The sequence below is a fragment of the Bicyclus anynana genome, chromosome 14, assembly GCF_947172395.1.
Source record: "Bicyclus anynana chromosome 14, ilBicAnyn1.1, whole genome shotgun sequence".
NCBI classification, from domain to species: Eukaryota; Metazoa; Arthropoda; class Insecta; order Lepidoptera; family Nymphalidae; genus Bicyclus; species Bicyclus anynana.
The window spans coordinates 9,227,556-9,249,096 of record NC_069096.1 but is presented as its reverse complement, the minus strand read 5'-3'; the positions used below and the strand labels follow the sequence as shown (position 1 = coordinate 9,249,096).

The window sequence follows — 21,541 nt, the reverse complement described above, 5'->3', positions numbered from 1 at the left end:
TAAAAATCCACACCCCTTTCGGTTTCTACACGACATCGTACCGGAACGCTGAATCGCTTGGCGGTACGTCTTTGTCGTTGGGGTGGTAAATAGCCACGGCCGAAGCCTCCCACCAGCCAGACCCCAGGACCTAGGACCTCCGTCTTGTAAATCCACAGCGCATACAACTGCGCCACAGAGGGCGTCAAAAGCAAGATAACTTACACATTTTATTCCTTTTACACAACAACAGGCAACAGGTGTACCTACCGACTACTTTTTGTCCAATGTCTAACAATCGGTGTTTCATTTCAGTATCAACTTATTTTTATAAAGTTGCGCAATCCACATTGATATTCAATAGTTACCTACTACCTACGCAGGTAACTATTGCACAATATGATATGATATTGTCATTTGGTTTTATTATACATTAAACACTACTCGACCTATTTTCTTTTACTTTTATCCCCTAATATCCACGGGAACGGGAACTACAAAACCGAAGGCACATACTAGTAGGTATATTTATGGCCTTAAGTTTTATCCGGAATCTAAACATTGGTGTTATTGAGGCTACAAATGTAGATATAGATTAGTTTCACAAATGGGTTACTATATTTTAATCCCGTACTTTCAAGGAGCGAGAACTTGGCGGGTGTCACCGCAGGGTTTCTGCTAGTATGCCTATTAACAGCCAGTTTCTTCATGTAAAGCTAAAGTAACAGTAAAAGTAGTAAGTAGTAAAGATGTCTATATTTTTCAGTGAATAAGACCGTCACTTTTGATTTATGACGTTACTTTGACTGTTATTTGCGATGAAGAAACTGGCCGTAAGGCTTTAAATTGTGTCCGGCTCTTGAACGTTGGTGGTATTGAGGATACTAATTTAGATATAGATTAGTTAAAGGGGTGTACATTGTATCCCTGTATTCCTAAGACACGGGAACTACGCGTGTGTAATCGCGAACATCTAGTAAATATACTACATATTTTGAGGCTTCAAGTTGTGTCCGGCCCTTTGATCATTGGTAATATTAAGGCTACAAATATAGATATAGATTAGTCACATAAAGGGGTGACTATATGAATTTTATCGCTGTATAATGTATTCCCAAGAAATGGGAACTGCACGGGTGTAACCGCAGGGCGTTTGCTAGTATATTATTTAAAGCTTTTAATTGTTTCCGGCCCTTGAACGTTGAATTTATTGAGACTACAAATCCTATCCTACTAATATTATAAACGCGAAAGTTTGTATGGATGTTTGTTACTCTTTAACAACGCAACGCTACTACTAAAGCGATTTGGCTGAAATTTGGAATGGAAATAGATTTTACTATGTATTAACACATAGGCTACTTTTTATTCCGGAAAAAATCCACGGTTTCCCGAAATTTGCGAAAACTGATGATTTTGATGACATTAATGTTTGTTAATCTTTCACGCCTCGACTACTGAACCAAAATTTGGTATACGTAATGGCAAGGATTAACCTAGGCTACTTTTTATCCCGGAAAAATCCATGGTTCCCGAGGGATTTGTGAAAATCTAAATTCCACGCGGACGAAGTCGCGGGCGTCCGCTAGTGTAAATATAAATTAGTTACACAACCCGAACCCGGGGTACCCGCGAACGTCTATTAAACTATATTTAAGGCTTTAAATTGTGTCCAGCCCTTGAACGTTGGTTTTATTGGGGCTACAAATGTAGCTATATTTGAAATACAATGAGGATGACTATACTTTATCCCCGTATTCACAAGAAAGAAGAACCACGCGGGTAACCGCAGGGCGTTTATTAGTGTACAGTATTTAAGGCCCTTAAACGATGGTGTGATGGAGGCTATTAGGTTTGTATGTATAGATTAGTTACACAAGGGGGTGAATGCGTGCTCGCGTAGCACCGGCCTACGTCACAGCTGGAGTTACGACTTTTTGCCGAATAATTATTATAAACCGGCCGAGTGAGCCATTGCCACACTCGCACACACCTCCGCGTCGGTCGTAGACGTGTAGTTCAACAATATAATTAAACTAATAGAACTATTTGAGTGCTACCTTCTGACGTCACTGTATAAACTAATTAATTTGAATCATCTGTGATACTTACGGTTGTTGGTAAAATAATAGTTTTAGTGTTTGTGTTTTGTGCCCCATTTCACTTGGATTTATACACCTTCGAAATTCAGCAGGTAAGTGATAAGCTATTGTAGACACTATAACATTGGAATACTAACAAAGATACGTATACCGAGTAGAAGAAAGAAAGAAAGAAAGAAAGAAAGAAAATTATTTTATTTGGACACACACACACATAATACACAAAAGACAACAAATACCTAAAACAAAAGACAGAAATTTTAAAAATATAGTAAACTAATAATTTAAAGATATTAAACTAATGATTAAATTAAATTCAAAAAAATGATGTGTGTGGTACCAAAATGGAGGGCTTCAAACAGCTGTTTCTGAAAATGTGGTTGTCAGTGAAATTACAAAACGTAAGGCTTAACAACTGTGCCTTAAATTGACGGGCATATAGGAGCAGATTGTAAGACAAATATATTTCCAGCGATGTTTTGGATGACGGTCTTCCACATATCGGTCGCTTTCAAAGAATGAAAGGAACGAAACGAAACCATTTGGATGATTTTACAGATTTTTTGTCATTCAAAGAAGTTGAAAAGTCGATAAAACATACTACTGTCAATGTTGTTTATTGAAAGGCACCGAGATAGTGAATAATTTAGTAACTGAGACAGCTGATCTGATGTGTACATTACGATCCTGTTCAATTCATAAATGTTAAAATTAGAATATAATTGATCAAGGGATAAACTAAATTTGAACAGTTCACATATTTCTGGTCGTGATCTTAATTCACGTGAATTTTCTGTTTGTAGTCTATCCCACAGGAATCATGCATCCCTCAGAATACGTAATTCATATCAGTCAGCACCTTATTTTGCAGTATATATTGATTGAAAATAACAATAATAGTTTTATTTTTCATTTTATTATACAAACACACTTTTAAAATTTAGTTTAGACCATATATCATTTTTTGAGGGCCGGGAAAGCACAGTGGATAAGACGTCTGCCTTCGATTCGGAGGGCGTAGGTTCTAATCCGGTCCGTGGAATGCACCTCCAACTTTTTCTATTACGTGTATTTTAAGAAGTTAAATATCACGTGTCTCAAACGGTGAAGGAAAAACATCGTGAGGAAACCTGCATACCTGAGATATTTTTTAATTCTCTACGTGTGTAAAGTCTGCCAATCCGCATTGGGTTAGTGTGGTGAACTATTAGCTTAACCCCTCTCATTCTAAGAGGAGACTCGATGATCTAGATGATGAAGATCATTATTTGCCTTTGCTTTTACATTTTAAATGAAACGTCTTATTTTGTTGTCGTCAATTTATCAATCACAAATAGTTGTTCTACATTTTGTGTAGCCGAGTAAGCTATATAGATTTGCTTGATTTTAGGCTTTAGATTGTTTTATTTTAAAGTATATTTGTAATAATCATACTGTACACTGTGCATTCATTTAATCTAGTTGGTACTAAACGTGGAGAATCTATTATTGGCATTAGAAAAGATTTATAGCACCGGTTGTTTTCCGCGTTATAGAATTTACCGGTTTCTTGAAAGTCCGATAAACTAACGCGAAACGTCATATGCTCATACGAAACTTATATATAAAAGATATAAGGAAAAACGTTAAGGTTTAAGGTTAGACACTAGGCTAAAAGAGTTACATCATGCTCATGATCACATATTCATGTGAAATCTATAGGCTGTTGGATCAAGTAAAATTCTGTAGGATAAGTGATCATATACCTACTACAAAGCAGTAATTTAATGGAAAAAAAATAAGCAGCTTGTTTTAAAATACCATGTTTAGTTTCATAGCAACCCATTGTCAGAAGCCTTTTTAAGTTTAATCTTTAACGGTGTTTTTCGGGCTATGACAGGCTCTCACTGTAGGTATATTTACAATCAAAACATTAATTTTTAATAAGCACTTGAACACGTCGGTCATGTTTTTTATACGTTTATTTGCGTCTGCACCAAAGTGGCTTTTGTTTGTAAAATTTCTGATTGATTTACCTCTTTTGCCATATCTTTTAAATATGACTAATATTCCTGTTTCCCTTCAATTAATCGGAAATTAAGAATTAGGAGTGGGTACAACAATAATCCAGCGGGCCGGGATCGGTGATAGAACTAGCCCATTTAGCATTTGAGCTATTGAGGCTCTAAAGGTAGGTACTCATAAAATTGAAAATTTGAAAATCTCCCGAAGGTCATGAAATTATTAATCACACTCTCGATCAAGTCATCAATATTCAGTGCGCTTTCATTTGAGACCCTACTCGAGTATATTTGCAGACATTCGGTAACTTTCACCCCCACAACTTTTAAACGACTCAACCGATTTTCATCAAACATGTCTAAGAACACTCGCACTTAAGTCACCTTTAATACAAAAAAAAAACTAAATCTAAATCGCTTCATCCGTTCGGGTGCTACAAACAAACAGACACGTCAAACTTATTACACCCTTCTTTTTGGGTTGGAGGTTAATAAACATTAATTCAACGACCTTAAGTCACAAATCTCTAGAAATCAGTCCATCCGATTGCGTCCAATACCGATTCGACACAACACGCCTACGTATCAAAAACGTGGTCGATATTGTCACAAATGTTTTACCGTTTACAATGAACAAAACAAAAGGCGGTAAATGTGTTACGCAATTTTTACGCTCGTTGTTTGTGCAACGGTCAGTGCCAGTTGATAAAGCACGAAACTAGTAGCTGAGTAGTAGAAAGTGTAGTGTTCGGTTACCCGAACGTCATCATAGTTCCATTGAAGAGAGTTACTTGGAATCTTTAGTGTCGGTTTTCACCGAACGTGTAGACTTATTCATTGAGTTACTACATCCTACTGTTTATACCAAGTTAAGATCTACGTTATTTTGGAATATCAAAGAAACCTACTTAACAACTATCATTAAGACTCTCTTTTCTTGCTCTAAAATTTTCTTTTGTCGGTCCAAAAAATACTTTGATTTCTGCTTACATAAAGATAATCATAGATAAATTAACATCTTATATCAACAGTTTTATTTTTACATTTGTTAAAAAGTAAGAAAATTCAAGAGTGATGTGAGTGAGTGAATTCCTTCTTGTTCAACATTCAAACCACAGCCTAAATTATGATTATTATGATCTAGGCTAAATTATATATGATGTAACTATCTCGTATTGAAGAACTGCTGAAATACGCTAAGTTCGTCACACGCATTCGTTCGCACGAATGGTTAGGTTAGAAAATGTCCTAAATTAAACAACTATGATGCATCTGCATTAGTTTCTAGTTACAAACAAAACATGATTCATCAATAGGTAAAAACACATGTACCTCGTAATTACATAATATACGTGTACTGTACCCATTACAAATGCTATAACATTAAAACCAAATTAAGCTATGTGAGAACTTACAAAGTAATAATTTTTCAGGAAACAACATGGTATAAAAATGATTATAACTTAGACTTTACATTGCAATTGATTTAGGTTAGTATAGAGCCAAATTAGAACCAACATCAAGTCAAAATTGAAAATGTATGTCTTTGTTTGTTTATTGCATTGCAGAATCATAAGCCGATTGGTTCGTATGTTGTGGTAGTCACTTCGAACTTTCTCCTTCATTACTCAGCAGAAGTCTGCAGCACCCATACCAGTATGTAGGCCGCTTTCGTTTGCCAATATGATTTCTAAGTTAGGTATATAAATGACTGATGAGGCTTACTACTCTTGCAGTTAACTCCTTTCTCCCGTTAATTCTAATATAAAAGATCGCTCTTTGCCCTCTATCAACATGATGCCATAGGTGCAATTGACAATTAAACAAACTAATAAGGTTTTCGCCATAATATCTACTGTTGCTATTTCTTTGTTTAACTTGTTATAGTGTACAATAGTGTAAAAGCTATAAACATGTTCCATAAGTCTTGACTCAAATTCAGCCCACTAAATAAAATAAAGGCTCAAATCACTCAGCGAGTGATCGAATCAGAGATGAGGAGATCCGCAGTCAAGTCACTGATATAGCTCGTGATTCGTGACGCTGAAGTGACAATGGGCAAATAGTTCGAAGGTCGCAATGTGCTGGAATGGCGACCCCGCACAGGAAAGCGCAGTGTTGGTTGAACCCCTACTAGGTAGACCGAGGACATCAAGCGGGTTGTAGGAAGCCGCTGGATGCTGGCGGTTCGAAACCGCTGTGTTTGTAAGTCCATGCAACAGTCCTATGTCCAGCTGTGGATATCCGGCTGATAATGTTGATGATGAAATAAAATAACAATTCCTGCCTTTATATTTTGTAAGTGAGTGTAAGGCTTTTGGCATTTGAATCGACCTCAGCTTCGACATTAGAATCAATGGATCATTAGAACGCAATGTCTTATCTTAGAAATCAGTATCTTACAATTGTATCGGTCATTATCATTTAAAACGATTACCTTCATGACATAAACACTTGAACAGTGCACTCGATGCGTTTATTGCTTCACGAAGTGCGAGCCAAGCCGCCGCCCGGCAACTATTTCCGGCACGACGATATTGACTTTCAGTAATTCGTGTCTCTCTACCTGTTCATTTGCACCTCTATTTTTATCAACTCGTGAAAATATCTCAAAAAATCTATTTAAAAGTATTAAAAATACGTCGTTTCTAAATATATTTTAAATGTTTGCGTTAAACATTGTTAACAATACAATTACGAAAGCGTGATCGATAACTTACCAAGTTTCTATTTATATTTTGTATTCGTGCTGTCGCATACTTTAAGTAAATTAAAAGAAAATATGGTATACATACCTACCTACCTAGCTGACCGCCGACCAGCTGGCCTATTCACTAATGAGTGTTACAACCTTATTAGTGATAATAAACATCAAATCTGACAGAAATGTCATATGCTACTGTATCTACTACTGTATCTACGAAGAGTCATCATCTACATCATCATCATATGAACCGATGGACGTCCATTGCAGGACATAGGCCTTTTGTAGGGACTTTCAAACATCACGATACTGAGCCACCTGCATCCAGCGAATACCTTCGACTCGCTTGTTGTCTGTCCTCCTGATGGGGGGTCGACCAACACTGCACTTACTAGTGCGAGGTCGTCATTCCAGCACTTTGGGACCCCAACGTCCATCGGCTCTTCGAACTATGTAAACCGGCCATGTACACGGCATACGTGAGTTAAAATATAAATTATTATACCTGCTACTATGCAAACGGGATCCGAATTTAATTAAAGGATAAATAAATGTGTTCACAATATCTTTCATGTTCAAGAGCAGTCATGCAAAATAATTTCCATTTTCCAGTTTTCCACCATTTTGAAAATCATTTTATCACATTGCGAAATCGAATGAAAAGACACGTAAAAATCAAGTCATTGACCTGTATCTCACTAGACACAATTCTTGAAATCTTTTCCTTTAACCGTCTATAGTTTTTACGTCATACAAAGGTTACATTAGTCACCTTCACGAGAAACGGTTTTCAAGTTGGCATTTTGTTACTTTATGATTAAGTGGTCAATACAAAAAGATGATTCTGTTGATTTCGTCACATTACACCAAATCAAGCCGATGTTTCCGGGAAATATGTTGATTTACCATTTATCTTACGTTAGTACTTATCAATAACTTCCTTATTGTTTCAACTTATTCTAGAGTTTGTGAAGTAGTTTATTTAACGCATACGATTATATATCTGGCATCCGTGACTTCGCCTGCGTGGAATCCTTCTTTATATGCAGAACATCCTACCATACAGTTTTGTTACATTTCAAAAGAATTAGGCAGCGTTTTCGACGAAACTTCTAGGCGGCTTAACTTTTTCCGACAAGTATATATTTCAACCCCGTTCAATCCTACTAATCCTACTATCCTACTAATATTATAAACGCGAAAGTTTGTATGGATGTTTGTTACTCTTTAACGCCGCAACTACTGAAGCGATTTGGCTAAAATTTGGAATGGAAATGGATTTTATTCTGGATTAACACATAGGCTACTTTTTATCCCGAAAAAATCCATGGTTTCCCGAGATTTGCGAAAACTGATGATTTTAATGATATGAATGGAATGTTTGTTACTCTTTCACGCCTCGATTACTTAACCGATATTAGCTGAAATTTGGTACCTATTGAGATATATTATAGCATGGATAAAGACATAGGCTACTTTTTATCCCGGAAAAATTCATGGTTCCCGAGGGATTTGTGAAAAACTAAATTCCACGCGGACGAAGTCGCGGGTGTCCGCTAGCAGTTTTATAGTTTATCACGAACAGCCAGACAGACGCGACGCAGAGATTTGAATAAAACTTGTACCTCTTCCAAGTTAGCCCGCTTCCATCTTAAACTGCATAGTTATTAACGGTGAGATCGCAGTCAAGGACTAACTTGTCAAAGAATAAAAAAACGCGATCAAACTCTGTCATAAAAAGCCCTACTACTACTAAACACTGGTAGCCCATATTCAATATTATATAACAGCTTTGATAGAAGGAATAACATCTGCAAAGTCTATCGTGGTATTAGGAAGAAATTTAATTAAGTGAAAGTCTTATGAGGTGGGCGAACTCGCGGGCGGCAGACCATTATGTCCACGCCATTAATATTCCACACGGAGATCGAAAGTGGGCTCCTTAGCCATTGTGTAATAATATTGTCCTATTTATTATGGTCTTACTATATGCAGTAAGCATTCGCGACGTGCATCTGTAAATCAGAGGGAAAAATGTTTTTTTTTTAATAAGCTTTATACCATGTCGTTTTGTACCCATTTTTACGAGTAACAAAAAGAATAAACAATTAGCTCATCAGCTCTTCATATTTAGCATAGAATGTCTATCTATATACACTTACCATGTATATTTTGTTGAATTGAAAATGTTTATTTTGACGGAATCGCCACTTTTGCAATATTAGGTACGAAGTCCATTTGACACAGTTTGTGACATGCGTAATTTTACCTACATAAAAATATATTTAAAAATAGAGACTCGTATTGAATATTTTATATTTTTACATGAATACTTTAAAATACGTTTAAGAAAAAAATACAAAACACATTCATTTTCACTTTATGTCAGCCACTGAGATCAAGTAAGCTCACATGCATGCAGCGCCAACGGCTTGACAGCCGATAAAACTGAACATGTGTTGGTCGCGATGTGTATGACATCATGCCGATCGCGATCAACCTTGGCATGTCGGCTTTTGGCTAGTATTATAAAAAAGTCTACCTACTAAGTTAGTCGATAGAGCAGAGAATACATAATAGTTAAAGCTATCATTATCCTGTTTGAAAATGTTAAGTTATAGGTACCTATAAAACTAAGCAAAAACCGGTTCATTGCCTGATTATAAATAGCTGGTTCAGATATAACGAAAACCTGTTCAATTCGTAACACTAACGACTTTTTGATGTTCATTATGGGGACTGAATAACAACATTTTGCTGTTCTTCGCTGAAAAATACGAAACCACCACGAGAATACGAGAAAGTGAGTACTACAGTTCGTTTCCAGTTCAAACTCTTGAAAGTTTGCCGCGAATCACTATAAAAGTACGTATTATGAACGTCATACAGGCGACTGTCATCGGACCCATGCTATCTGAAAAACACTTAAATACATAACTAGCGACTTCAATTCGCATTTGCAAATGACTTTTTCAGCGTTCGACTAAGCCCAACTATGAAGCCTTGTCTTTCGTGAGGCTTATACAATTTTGTAGTAGGTAGTGTCTGTTTAGCACTTCGAGGAAAAGCGCTTTCAGAAAACAGATAACCCTATTGACGTATGTCGGCTGACGTTGCTTATTGTTTCCCGGTAGGAAATTGGGTAGTTACGTCTTCTTTGTTTCAACGAAACCCTTCTTATTAGATATTTTAATCACGTAGATAAGATTATCAGTAATAGAGCCTTTGTGATAGCTTATCCGGGAAAGTACCTATTATCGCTATATCTTTTCTGCAGCGTTGCATTGCTATGTTTCAGTGTACTTAATAGTCATCCATTGATCTATTAAAATAAACATCAAATCTGACAGAAATGTCATCTGCCTACTGTATGATATCTACGAAGAGTCATCATCTACATCATCATCATAATATGAGCCGATGGACGTCCACTGCAGGAAATATGATACTGAGCCACCTGCATCCAGCGAATCCCTTCGACTCGCTTGATGTTGTCAGTCCACCTATGGTTATGGTTTCTGGTTGACGGGCCCATTGTAGCACTACTGTACATATGTTTATTGTGGGAGGAAGAGTGCCGTATGAAGTGTAGCTTTGTCGTTCTAAACGAAAGTTTTTCATCTAAAATCATCTGCTTGTGCCGAAAATAAAACAACTAACTAGCCGACACTCCGCGGTTTCACCAGCGAAGTTCTAGTTGCCACGAGAATACGAGGATTAAATATAGCTTATGTCACTCGCAAATAACGTCGATTTCGAGTAGTAAAATGATTTTCAACATCAGTTCAGTATCCACTTCTACAAAACCACAAACTTTACCTCTTTATATCAATTTAATATCTTTATATCGATTAAAAAAAATAATAAAGTGTGCTCATTATCAAAATACAAATTACAAAGTTCTACTTATATGAGATCGGTTAAATATTTAAAAGGTTGACTGAAAAACAGATGATGATAATTACGTATAATATTATGTATTGTTATAGAGACTAATATTATGAGTTTGCTTGAACGCGCTAATCTCAGGAACTACTGGTCCGATTTGAAAAATTCTTTCAGTGTTAGATAGCCCATCTATCGGGGAAGGCTATAGGCTATGTTATCCCCGTACTCGTACGGGAACGGAAACCACGGGTGGAACCGCGCGGTTAATTAGTTTAATTTAATATTAATTAAGTTGGCAGGCAGGCGGCAAGCAAGTTGCTGAAGGTTAAACTTGGAAATTAGCAGAGTGGTATGTCTATAGTATCTGCGAGAGTAGGCAAGGCTTCCGTATCATAAGGTCACTTGCTCAATTCCCGCCGCGAAAAGAATGTCACCAGTTTGAATTTTACGTTATTGTTCTTTTATAGCAATATAAGATATAGTGCTAAAATATACATAAGAACTTTATGTAAATAAACATACAAAATTACTTACGTAATCAAAATTTTGGGTCAAGAAAAAAACAGGTAACTCAAATTTAAGTAAACATAATTATCATGTATCTTACTTTTTAATATGTTCCATTTCGTCTGCTTATTCAGAAGATTATTAGATATCACTGCCCTCTACAAGTATTTAATAGTTTAGTGAAACCAGTCTTTTAAAAATTCACAATGTTTTTATTTTTAAATTTCGATAGGGCGTTTATTAAACATATACGTCATATTACATAATCATGATTATTATTTATTTACTCATGTCCTTCATTTGTTTTATATTTCAAATTCTCACATTCGGATGATGTATTTTTTTTTTGTTTTCGGTAGGATGTACGCTGTGCTAAGCGAAAAGGTCATACGAGTATTAAACCCAAAATGTTATGAATTCCGACATAAGTAATAAATCAATTTTACCTACTACAGCTACAGTAAAGGTCGACTGTTTCTTCGAGTTTATTGTTAACATTGCCATTTTTTTTCATTTTAATAGAAGGCACCAATGTGTTAGCCGAAATCATACTTAAGATATAGTCCGGTCTATTTCGATTTTCTAGCATACGGGCTTGACTCTGTTTAACCCAACCCTTAACTTGGCAGAGTGCATTCTTATGCACAAAAGTTGCAAAAGTTATTTTTCGTTTTGGACCTTTGGCTACCTATGTGCATTTTTATATAAATTCATTTTGTAATGTTAACTGTTCTTGAACTGTCAGTGTGCATTTTAGGATACATTGATTTATTAAAAAAGTAAAGTAGATAATTTGTTTTTATGTTTTCCTGTTACCTTGAACACTAAATAATACATTATTTTTTTAAATTTTTTGAAAAAAAAAAATTGCCAATTTAAGGGTTAAGACTGCGTATATTTAATAGGCGTGTCGTGTAGTAATCAATAGAAGGCTGGACACGCCTGTACAAATCGCCCGCACAAATCGTTCTGTGCCTACTTTTTTTTTTTTCTTTTTTTTTTATTCTTTACAAGTTAGCCCTTGACTACAATTTCACCTGATGGTAAGTGATGATGCAGTCTAAGATGGAAGCGGGCTAACTTGTTAGGAGGAGGATGAAAATCCACACCCCTTTCGGTTTCTACACGGCATCGTGCCGGAACGCTAAATCACTTGGCGGTACGTCTTAGCTGATAGGGTGGTAACTAGCCACGGCCGAAGCCTCCCACCAGCCAGACCTGGACAAATTAAGAAAATCTCAATCTGCCCAGCCGGGGATCGAACCCAGGACCTCCGTCTTGTATATCCACCGCGCATGCCACTGCGCCACGGAGGCCGTCAAAACTTTAAAATAGTATGTTACGTACCTGTCAAATTATTACATCACTGATTCCAGTATTAAGAAAGATAGTAACGCAAATTCAAATTACAAATTCTGTATTTCTTACCTAGCCTACAATATTATCAGCGTGTATAAGCACCTTGCAGTGTCAATCTTTAAAAATTTGCGCTAGGCTAAATAACAATGCACAGTGTTCCCCCTTCCAACTAGTCACGGGTCCGAGCACGCGGTACCGGTACATTTTCCCGGTTTACTTTATTGTACTGGCTGATGTCGGTCTACTTAGCTCAAGCAATTGCCACAGCGAGGGCTATTGTTCTAACCCAGCAGCCGTGTCTGTAGACAATATAATAGCTTCCAAAAATTGTTCGCTTCGATTAAACTATGGATAGGTACATGTAGGAGCCATTATAAGCAGCGTACCCAAAACCCAGTAGCGCCTTAACAAGAGCAATCTCATTGTTACATTTAGATACACATTAGTAAGGCTCGATTGTTGCACGAACTGAATGGTTCGTCCGGCAATCTTACTGAAGATAATAAATTATTAATTCAAGAATATTGAATATTTATATGAATACTTATACATTTATGTACCACTAACTTGTGAAAATGTATTCGATGTGTAAATAAACCCATCTATTCTATTACAATATCAAATTGTTAAAATTGTATTTTTGACAACATTTTTTACGTTTCTATTAAATTAAATTGCTTCCACGCTGTTATTTTGAATACTTGGTCATAAGTAATGCAGTTCTTTTCTCCTAATAGCCAGCATGCGGAAGCCCACATCCTGTTGCGACGGTCACGGAGTCACGCACGAAATACCAATAAAACTGTTACAAAATACAATGGTTTTAAATTAACAGAACTATTGGGGAACTTTGACTTAATAACATTCGTTACATCACTTATCTTTTAATAGATTTTTTTATTAAATAACAAGTTTCAATGACAAATTAGTCGGTAATAACTTGACTTCGATATCTCCTAATATTCTCTCTCTCTCTCTCTCTGCAGTCGTTTCTTTATTTGTAAAGATCGATTGTCCTGCTTGTACATATGTTTTCTGTGGTCCTGGTATGATCCCTACCTCAAAAGGGTCTACTTTTCAATCGACTTCTACCGGTGACTGTGTCCGTTAGCTTGTAGAAATGTGTCTATTTATCCCCCCTAATTGTAAAGGGTTAAGTTAAGGGTGTAAGGGTAGATAGAGTCTAAAGTAGTAGTAGGCTACTTGGAAGAGGTACAAGTTTATGCATGGCTACATCATACCGAAACGCTAAATCGCTTGGTGGAAAACACGCCTTTACCGTAGTGGTATGGTAGTTAGTGGTAGCAATACAGCCACCGACGATAGCTAATACCAGACCATTTTTTGAGAGAGAGAGAGATTTTGAGAGCAATGCGCCATTACGTTTTGAGAAAAGTACACATTCGAGTATTTGAAAATTATTTGAAAAAATATTAGGGCTTCGTCGTCATCAACCCATATTCGGCTCCCTGCTGAGCTTGAGTCTCCTCTCAGAATGAGAGGGGTTAGGCGAATAGTCCACCACGCTGGCCCAATGCGGATTGGCAGACTTCACACACGCAGAGAATTAAGATAATTCTCTGGTATGCAGGTTTCCTCACGATGTTTCCTTCACCGATTGAGACACGTGATATTTAATTTCCTAAAATGCACACAACTGAAAAGTTGGAGGTGCATGCCCCGGACCGGATTGGAACCCACACCCTCCGGAATCGGAGGCAGAGGTATATCACTGGGCTATCACGGCTCCATTAGGGCTTACAAGTACATTATTCACTAGTGAACGCCTGTGACTCCGTCCACGTGGAATTTACGACTAACTTTAGATCTTATTTAAAGCCAATGTCCAGATTTATTGTAAAGCATATAAAACTGTTGAATAAATCCGGTGATTACGACAGAAAGACAAAAGTTATCATTCTATATTCAACTGTTTAATGGTATGTCACGTTATTTACAACAATTTGTTACATATCAAAATACCTAACTGGTGCCACCCCACATATTATAATTAGATGTCTACTTAGCCCCTTGTCCGACCACCTGGCGAGAATTCTAAACACGTGATAGGAAATGCACTATCGGCTATACAACGATAACTGACACTGACACATATAGGTAGGTACACTTACGTCTATTTTGTATGTAAACCTACCTACTATAGTTGTCACCTATATACTAGTTGTGTCGTTCCTAAATAAGTGGAAAAACTCGAATGAAATCCTCGTTTTATTGATAGCTCCAAATCTTTAGCATCGATAACGTAAACAACATTTATCTGTAAAAAAGTAAGTAGTTAAGTACCTAAGTGCAATGTACATATTTTGTCTAAAACCGAAATACCGTGTTTGTATCTCTAACAACACATCAATGTTTGATTCTACGACCTTAACAAGACAATGACTTTTAATATATAAAAAAAAATTAAATAAGTCGGTAATTAAAATACTGACTAATTTAGTTATTATTATACCGAATTACTTACAAAAATCTTAATTCAAAGCAAATTTTAAAACCCCAGATAGCGAAATTCTGCAATCTGAATTCAATTCCTAGGTACTTACCTACAAAGTTCTATAATATGTTGTATTTACGTATATGTTGTATTATATAAATGAACTGCCTCATTGGTCCCGTGGTTAGCTGGTTCAGCTACGGACAATGAGGTCCAGGGTTCGAATCCCGGGTTAGGCCAACAAAAACAAATTGGGATTTTTCTTACAAGGAAAATCTTAATAGCAGCCTGGAGTTGGGAAGTTGGCGGTGTTACTACACCCCCGTGCCTCGGAGAGCACGTAATGCCGTCGGTCCTGCGCCTGATCTCTCACCGGTCGTGTCGGTCTGCCGTTCCATCGGATTTCGAGAGTGAGAGAAGAGAGAGTGCACCTGTGCTTGCGCATACACTTGTGCACTATAATATCTCCTGCGTACATGGTTAATCTCACCATGAGATTAGCCGCCGTGACCGAAAAAAAAAAAAAAAAAAAGTCTTTCGGGAGCATATTATTATTATTATATAAATAACAACTAAGCATAGATATATTGTTTTAGCACGGTAAAAAAATATTAGTTTTATTATTTTATCTATATTACTTTTAGTAATAAAAAAAACAATAATAATTTTACAGCCACGTTTTATATAGGGCACGTGTAATGGAAACGTGAAAGCGGTTATAATATTTTTCTATTACGTTTAAAACATATAGTAACTAGGTTATACCTACCGATCTAGCGAATTAGTAAGTGTAGCAAAATTAAAATACCTAGAAGGTATAGTTTTAATTTATTCCTTCCTACCTTCTTTGTAGGTAGGTATTACCTACCTACAAAGAAGGTATATTATAGGTAAATATACAATTATACAATGTCACTAATGTAATGACTGCTTAAGCAAATAGTTTACCGTGAATAATAGACCGGTCTTTACATTACTTACCAGTCCAACAAACATTTACGAATACATCTGACTAAATAGTCGAATACTCAAGAACATATTATAAACACATAATATACATAATAAGTAGTCTTTATTACACCAGTATCAATAAGTTTAACTTCAATTCAGAGTAAAATTTTGGAATTAATTCACTGTATTAATTACAATAAGTAGGTATTACTATTTTACTATTACTTCTATGTATGTATTACTACTTACAGTAAAGTATTGCCTACCTTTAACTAACTTTTTTAGGTTTGGACTTCGTAAACTTGAGCCGTGATGGCCCAGTGGATTTGACGTCTGCCTCTGATTCCGGAGGGTGTAGGTTCGAATCTGGTCCGGGGAATACACCTCCAACTTTTCAGTTGTGTGCATTTTAAGAAATTAAATATCACGTGTCTCAATCGGAGAAGGAAAACATCGTGAGGAAACCTGCACACGCAGAGAATTAAGAAATTCTCTGCGTGTGCAGGTGAAGTCTGCCAATCCGCATTGGGCCACCGTGTTGGACTATTGGCCTAACCCCTCTCATTCTGAGAGGAGACTCGAGCTCAGCATAAGGGTTGATAACGACGACTTCTAACTTGGTGTACTGCGAGTTCTATCGTACAAATTTCCCTAGTTTTCGGGGAAAAGTAAAATTTTACTGACTGTTCCCATCGGTTTCCTTCGCGTATCGGTTTCTCTTGGGAAAATCAGGATAAATTGCCCATTTGATATTATATTCTTACACCTATTCCTTACTAATTAATTATATCTGTGCTAATTTTCATCAAGATCCGATCAGTCGCTGCAGTTTGGTAGATAATGGTGTAAATATTCCAACTGTTTTATATATAACAAAAATATAAAACAGTTGGCTGGTGTTTGTGTATAAAGAAATGGAATAATGCCAGGCTATTTAAGTTAGACTAAACTATTGATATTGCTAATTTTTCAACAAAAAAACCAAGGCAACAGCGTAGGTCTAAGAAAGTAGATATATGTCATACACATGTTTATGTTTATGTTATGTTTATCAGACTTAGTGTAGAATCATGAGAAAATAGCCGAGTGTTAAAACTTATTCTCAACAAAGTTATCCGGAAGTAGAGGATCTACCCGGTGCAGACACTTGCCGTGTGCTCTAATTGATGTTAACGACGAAACGCTGTTAAAAGTTTATAAGTTATATGTATATAGCCTCCAAAGTGGAGCCTTTAGGACTCAGGTAGTTGGAAAATTTATAAAAGATATTACGTAAGTAAATATTATGTACACTCGAAATTTCTTTAGAAGTCTTATGATCATAACAAACCCGTTTTGTCACAAAAAACACACATTTCACTTACGTTATACGTATTTTCTAAAGAATTAAAAGTCTAAATTCTTTATTAAACGCGTAAATACATTACGAATTACAGTAGGTATATTGCAACTTTTTTTAAAAGAATATTTGCCATTTTTTTTTTTATAATATGACTAATATTGCCATTCCCCTCCAACTAGTCGAGAAAGACTGTGCCAGGAGTGGGTACGACAATAGACCAACGGGGTGAGGGTTGAACCCCCCCCCCCCCCCCCCCCCCGCGGTGACTTGAAGATATGCAACACGTTAATTTAAACTTAACATTATTGAAAATATTAAAGTATGAAAACATTCCATCCCATTTCTTCGGATACTAGATACATCGAACATCCCTAAAATATTCAAATATTCGTTAATCGAAAATTTCTAAAATTCTTAATTTTTGGAGAATTCTCGGAAAACAGAAAATTATGAATAAAAGCAGTTTGTTAAATCGGTCTTATATTTTAGAATGACTAGATTTAGGTTTCATTGTTCAAAGGAAAAAGAAAATGTTGGTTTTACTATTTTCCTCACAATTTTCACCTTTTTTGTCTTTGTGAGTGTCATAGACCCTTTTATCCCCGTATTCTCTCGTAACGGAAATTCTGAGAGGAGACTCGAGCTCAGCAGTGAGCCAAATATGGGTTGATAATTATGATGATGATGATCGTTAATAGGTACTGGTGCGATTTTTCCACATTAAACATAGCAATATAGCCGCACATACGGCGATTTCACACAGCTAGAATCCTATTACCGAATGCGATCGCATTAGTTGTCTGACAGTGGGCGAAGGAAACCCTACTTAGTGCATACAGCGGTGGGCTTAAGCTAGCTGTTTATTTGCCTACGCATAGGTATTGTTATGACCAATGTTCGGTAATAAACATTAGATAACATTTAGAATGTATTACTTTTAACCGCTCGTCGGTCCAATTTAGCTGTAATGCGGCTTTAGAACTTATAAATAATAAAATTTTCATTCCATTTGATTTCATTTCATTTAGATGACGATGTTTTATGTTCGAATCCTGGGTATATTTAACTTGTTTATCTTCCCATGAGCCTAAATAGTAAATAGTAGTACATAGAGGGACTAAATATATACAATACAATAAAATAAGTAATGAATTCTGTTATGTCCAAACTATACAGGCGCTTCACCCAACTTTACTACGAGTATTAGAACATTACTTACTTGCCGTATAATATAAACATTCTTTGGTTGGCTTTTTTTAAACAATGTATTTTTTATCATAAACAAAGTTATTTTCTCCAAAAATGAGTTAGTGAAAATTCAGAAGATATGTGCTATTTGATTAGATAACAAAGATGTAGGTGTATTTTGTTTGTATCTTGTTTGTTAGCTCGATATTCGTAGTACCGTGACGTATTTTAGCAAATATTATTTATATTTATTAAAATAGTTTATTTCAAATGGTATGGACGATGTATCAGTTTTTATTGGATAATCAGTTTTCCCAGCGTTATGGTTATGGCGTATATAGTGAGTTATTATTATTTTTATTTAGGTACCTAATAAAATTTTTGAGTCTACATTCTTGTGTTTGCTTTGTTAGTTGTGTTTGTGTTAGAGCTCGTCGAAGTATCATTTCTATACTTATTATTAGGCCAAAGTATTGTCTGCAAGATATTGGTAATTGACGATGAATGTACAGGCGCGTGAAGCTTAGCTTCAAGTTAACTTGCACACACATTTTTTCATCATCATCATTATCAGCCGATGGAGGTCCACTGCTGGACATAAGACTTGCATGGACTTCGAAACGACATGGTCTTGAGCCGCCAGCATCCAGCGGCTCCCTGCAATCCGGTTGATGTCTTCAGTCCACCTAGTGGAGGCTGTCACCTGATGGTACATGTAAATAATTATGATGTTACTGTTAACTGGCCTGTAATTTATAAGATTTAGAAAACACAGCCTTGGGAATGTCCAAACTCTAGCCATGCGAAAAGATACGTTCCTTGCTTGCTCTGAAAAGTGTTGCTTTATTATGGGCGACCTATAATTAATTTACTCTTGGTGGGCGACGCTGTTTTGTCGAATAATATTATAAAAAATTAACTAGTTAATCAAGTATTGGCAAAAGTTCATAGATAGTGCGCTTATCTATGCTATGACTTATGAGTAACGCTTTATAAAAAATATTATGACTTTTTAATAAATAATACGCTTAATAATAAATATTAAACTTGCCAATACGTTTTTGATAAAAGGTTCATAGATAACCAAGGACTCCAAGTTCAAATCCGACCCAATTTAGGAATTTTGATATTTTAATTATTGAAAATCGAACACAATAACGAAATACTGGTCAATAATTGTATCATTAATATCACTTGTCATTTTACTGACTGGAAAGTCTCTAAAAATCACGGGATTGTATTTTTTTATTCTCTAAGCATAGTTTAAAAACATAATTAATAATATTGTAGTAATATAGTTCAAGTATAGGTACTATTTATACCTACTTAGCTTCTTTATTGCTTCCACATTACTCCAATAACATTCCATTCCGTCAATTCAATTCAATGAATGATTCGTTTTTGATACCAGGAACATCAAATAGAGTACCTAAAGGGTTCTGTAACAAATATCAATCGATTAATTTAAGATAAGTACATACGTACAAATGTATGTATCTATAGGTACCTACCTGCTAATATTATTAAAACAATACCACTGTTATTTAGAATTTATGGAAGTATTACTCACATTTACTAAATCCTACGTCAATTTGTATAAGGTAAAGGTATTATATTCTCTACCTTCTGGATTATTATGCTATGCCATATGGAGCAGGTTATGCTCACGGTTCCAGTTATTATTAAGTAGCTGACAACGCGCGGTTTCACCCGCGTGGTTCCCGTTCCCATGGGAATATGGGGATAATATATAGCCTACAGCCTTTCTCGATAAATGGGCTATCTAACACTGAAATTTTTTTTCAAATCGGACCAGTAGTTCCTGAGATTAGCGCGTTCAATCAAACAAACAAACAAACTCTTCAGCTTTATAATATTAGTATAGATGATATCTTATAGCCATCGTTAGGTACAGATTCTGAAACTGGAAGTCTGAAAGTGGCACCAGTAACAAAATAGTTGAGGATTAATAATTTGACATGCTATAGGCATGAGAGATGCATGCAGAGGGATGAGATTTACAAGATGAGACATTACAAGAAGAATGTTCAAACTGCTAGTGGAAGAACAAAAGAGGAAGGCCAAAGAAAAGATGGTTGGAGTGTGTGAAAGAATATATTATGTGTCTAAAAAAAGTAAGTGATAATTTGACTTACTACTGAGGTGAATGCAGAAGGATGACACTAGTCCAGTTACTGTATACATTTGGAAAATGAACAGAGAAAGCTGAATTTTGGATATGGCGTGGGGAAAGTCTAGAAAAGCTTAATTTCAAATTCTCGATCAAGATTTCCTATGTGCATTTTCCGCCATCTTGACAAAATAGTTGAACTCTGTTTTTTTTACAATTACAATTATTGTTTTACAATTTGAGAAAAACAAAAACAAAAATACGGTGAGGTATTGACAGCGATAAATGTGTATATCTAAATCCTTAGCATTAGCATGTCTGTGACTGACTGCGTGACTAATTCACCGTCACACAATTGCACGTCTCGAACTTGACCCACATCCTATGAGAAGCTATTGTTTTCGCCCGACCTCGATTCACGATGTCAACCGACGTCTTGACTTGAAAATACTTGCATTTCCTTAAGCGTCCTTCCAAAAACAATGGTATCGGTATTTTCGAGTGTCCTCAGTGTTGAGTTTCCTTTTATTATTATTTTATTCATGTATTCATTTTATACGGTCATTATAATTGTTAATGTTTATTCATGCTTTCTCTGTAAGCAGTTTTAAACCCCCGACGCAAAAAGAGTCGAGAGAGGGGTGTTATAAGTTTAACGTGTCTGTCTGTGGCACCATAGCTCCCGAACGGATGAACCGATTTCAATTTAGTTTGTTGTGTGTGAAAAGTGATTTATGTGCGAGTGTTCATAGACATGTTTAATGAAAATCGGTTGAGCCGTTTAGAAGTTGTGGGGAAGAATAACCGAATGTCTGCAAATATACTCGAGTGGGGTCTCAAATGAAAGCGCACTGTAAGAAAATATTGATGACTTAATCGAGAGTGTATACAAAATGTTTATGTCCTGCAGTGGACGTCCATCGGCTGATATGATG

General features: G+C 36.1%; 1 protein-coding gene across 4 annotated transcripts in view; it reads left to right on the top strand.

Annotated features, from left to right (window-relative positions):
* The window catches only part of LOC112053795 (uncharacterized), a 94,667-nt gene that overhangs the window by 65,457 nt on the left and 7,669 nt on the right, over positions 1 to 21,541 (top strand). Inside the window, exon 1 of one of the 4 annotated variants that reach the window (XM_052885651.1) lies at positions 1,968 to 2,173. The exons of the other annotated variants lie outside the window; for them this stretch is intronic. The gene's annotated coding sequence lies outside the window, so the exon portion shown is untranslated. Of the gene's footprint in view, positions 1 to 1,967; positions 2,174 to 21,541 lie in introns of those variants that run through there. 4 annotated transcript variants of the gene reach the window in all.